Below are 3,792 nucleotides of genomic sequence, written 5' to 3'. Positions count from 1 at the left end.
CCACAGCACCACCACACTCCACCAGCCATCCACAGCAGCACCACCACACTCCACCAATCATCCACAGCACCACCACCACACTCCACCAGTCATCCACAGCACCACCACACTCCACCAGTCATCCACAGCACCTCCACACTCCACCAGTCATCCACATCAGCACCACACTCCACCAGTCATCCACAGCACCACCACACTCCACCAGTCATCCACAACTGCACCACCACACTCCACCAGTCATCCACAGCACCTCCACAATCCACCAGTCATCCACAGCACCACCACCCTCCACCAGTCATCCACAGCACCACCACACTCCACCAGTCATCCACAGCACCTCCACACTCCACCAGTCATCCACATCAGCACCACACTCCACCAGTCATCCTCAGCAGCACCACCACACTCCACCAGTCATCCACAACAGCACCACCTCTCTCCACCAGTCATCCACAACAGCACCACCACACTCCACCAGTCATCCACAGCACCACCACACTCCACCAGTCATCCATAACAGCACCACCACACCCCACCAGTCATCCACAACAGCACCACCACACTCCAAAAGTCATCCACAATAGCACCACTACACTCCACCAGTCATCCACAGCAGCACCACCACACTCCACCAGTCATCCACAATAGCACCACCACACTCCACCAGTCATCCACAGCAGCATCACAATGCACCAGTCATCCACAGCAGCACCACCACACTCCACCAATCATCCACAGCACCACCACCACACTCCACCAGTCATCCATATCAGCATCACACTCCACCAGTCATCCACAGCACCACCACACTCCACCAGTCATCCACAGCACCACCACACTCCACCAGCCATCCACAGCAGCACCACCACACTCCACCAATCATCCACAGCACCACCACCACACTCCACCAGTCATCCACAGCACCACCACACTCCACCAGTCATCCATATCAGCATCTCACTCCACCAGTCATCCACAGCACCACCACACTCCACCAGTCATCCACAGCACCACCACACTCCACCAGCCATCCACAGCAGCACCACCACACTCCACCAATCATCCACAGCACCACCACCACACTCCACCAGTCATCCACAGCACCACCACACTCCACCAGTCATCCACAGCACCTCCACACTCCACCAGTCATCCACAGCACCACCACACTAAACCAGTCATCCACAGCACCACCACACTCCACCAGTCATCCACAGCACCACCACACTCCACCAGTCATCCACAGCAGCAGCACCACACTCCACCAATCATCCACAGCACCACCACCACACTCCACCAGTCATCCACAGCACCACCACACTCCACCAGTCATCCACAACAGCACCACCACACTCCACCAGTCATCCACAGCACCACCACACTCCACCAGTCATCCTCAACAGCACCACCACACTCCTCCAGTCATCCACAGCAGCACCACCACACTCCACTAGTCATCCACAGCACCACCACACTCCACCAGTCATCCTCAACAGCACCACCACACTCCACCAGTCATCCACAACAGCACCACAACACTCCACCAGTCATCCACAGCAGCACCACACCACCAGTCATCCACAGCAGCACCACCACACTCCACCAGTCATCCTCAACAGCACCACCACACTCCACCAGTCATCCACAGCACCACCACGCTCCACCAGTCATCCACAGCACCACCACACTCCACCAATCATCCACAGCACCACCACACTCCACCAGTCATCCACAGCACCACCAAACTCCATCAGTCATCCACAGCACCACCACACTCCACCAGTCATCCACAGCACCACCACACTCCACCAATCATCCACAGCACCACCACACTCCACCAGTCATCCACAGCACCACCACGCTCCACCAGTCATCCACAGCACCACCACACTCCATCAGTCATCCACAGCACCACCACACTCCAACAGTCATCCACAACAGCACCACCACACTCCACCAGTCATCCACAACAGCACCACAACACTCCACCAGTCATCCACAGCACCATCACACTCCACCAGTCATCCACAGCAGCACCACCACACTCCACCAGTCATCCACAGCACCACCACACTCCACCAGTCATCCACAGCACCACCACACTCCACCAGTCATCCACAGCACCACCACACTCCACCAGTCATCCACAGCAGCACCACCACACTCCACCAATCATCCACAGCACGACTACCTCACTCCACCAGTCATCCACATCAGCACCACACTCCACCAGTCATCCACAGCACCACCACACTCCACCAGTCATCCACAGCACCACCACACTCCACCAGTCATCCACAGCACCACCACACTCCACCAGTCATCCACAGCACCACCACCCTCCACCAGTCATCCACAGCACCACCACACTCCACCAGTCATCCACAGCACCTCCACACTCCACCAGTCATCCACATCAGCACCACACTCCACCAGTCATCCACAGCAGCACCACCACACTCCACCAGGCATCCACAACAGCACCACCTCACTCCACCAGTCATCCACAACAGCACCACCACACTCCACCCGTCATCCACAGCACCACCACACTCCACCAGTCATCCATAACAGCACCACCACACCCCACCTGTCATCCACAACAGCACCACCACACTCCAAAAGTCATCCACAATAGCACCACCACACTCCACCAGTCATCCACAGCAGCACCACCACACTCCAGCAGTCATCCACAGCACCACCACACTCCACCAGTCATCCACAGCAGCATCACACTCCACCAGTCATCCACAGCAGCACCACCACACTCCACCAGTCATCCACAGCAGCACCACCACACTCCACCAGTCATCCACAGCAGCACCACCACACTCCACCAGTCATCCACAACAGCACCACAACACTCCACCAGTCATCCACAGCAGCACCACACCACCAGTCATCCACAGCAGCACCACCACACTCCACCAGTCATCCACAGCACCACCACACTCCACCAGTCATCCTCAACAGCACCACCACACTCCACCAGTCATCCACAGCAGCACCACCACACTCCACTAGTCATCCACAGCACCACCACACTCCACCAGTCATCCTCAACAGCACCACCACACTCCACCAGTCATCCACAACAGCACCACAACACTCCACCAGTCATCCACAGCAGCACCACACCACCAGTCATCCACAGCAGCACTGCCACACTCCACCAGTCATCCACAGCAGCACCACACTCCACCAGTCATCCTCAACAGCACCACCACACTCCACCAGTCATCCACAGCACCACCACGCTCCACCAGTCATCCTCAACAGCACCACCACACTCCACCAGTCATCCACAGCAGCACCACACTCCACCAGTCATCCACAGCACCACCAAACTCCATCAGTCATCCACAGCACCACCACACTCCACCAGTCATCCACAGCAGCACCACCACACTCCACCAATCATCCACAGCACCACCACCACACTCCACCAGTCATCCACATCAGCACCACACTCCACCAGTCATCCACAGCACCACCACACTCCACCAGTCATCCACAGCACCACCACACTCCACCAGTCATCCACAGCACCACCACACTCCATCAGTCATCCACAGCACCACCACACTCCAACAGTCATCCACAACAGCACCACCACACTCCACCAGTCATCCACAGCAGCACCACCACACTCCACCAATCATCCACAGCACCACCACCACACTCCACCAGTCATCCACATCAGCACCACACTCCACCAGTCATCCACAGCACCACCACACTCCACCAGTCATCCACAGCACCACCACACTCCACCAGTCATCCACAGCA

Source organism: Procambarus clarkii, chromosome 35 (genome assembly GCF_040958095.1).
Source record: "Procambarus clarkii isolate CNS0578487 chromosome 35, FALCON_Pclarkii_2.0, whole genome shotgun sequence".
NCBI classification, from domain to species: domain Eukaryota; kingdom Metazoa; phylum Arthropoda; class Malacostraca; order Decapoda; family Cambaridae; genus Procambarus; species Procambarus clarkii.
The sequence above is the reverse complement of the archived record's forward strand: the minus strand, read 5'-3'. Positions refer to the sequence as shown.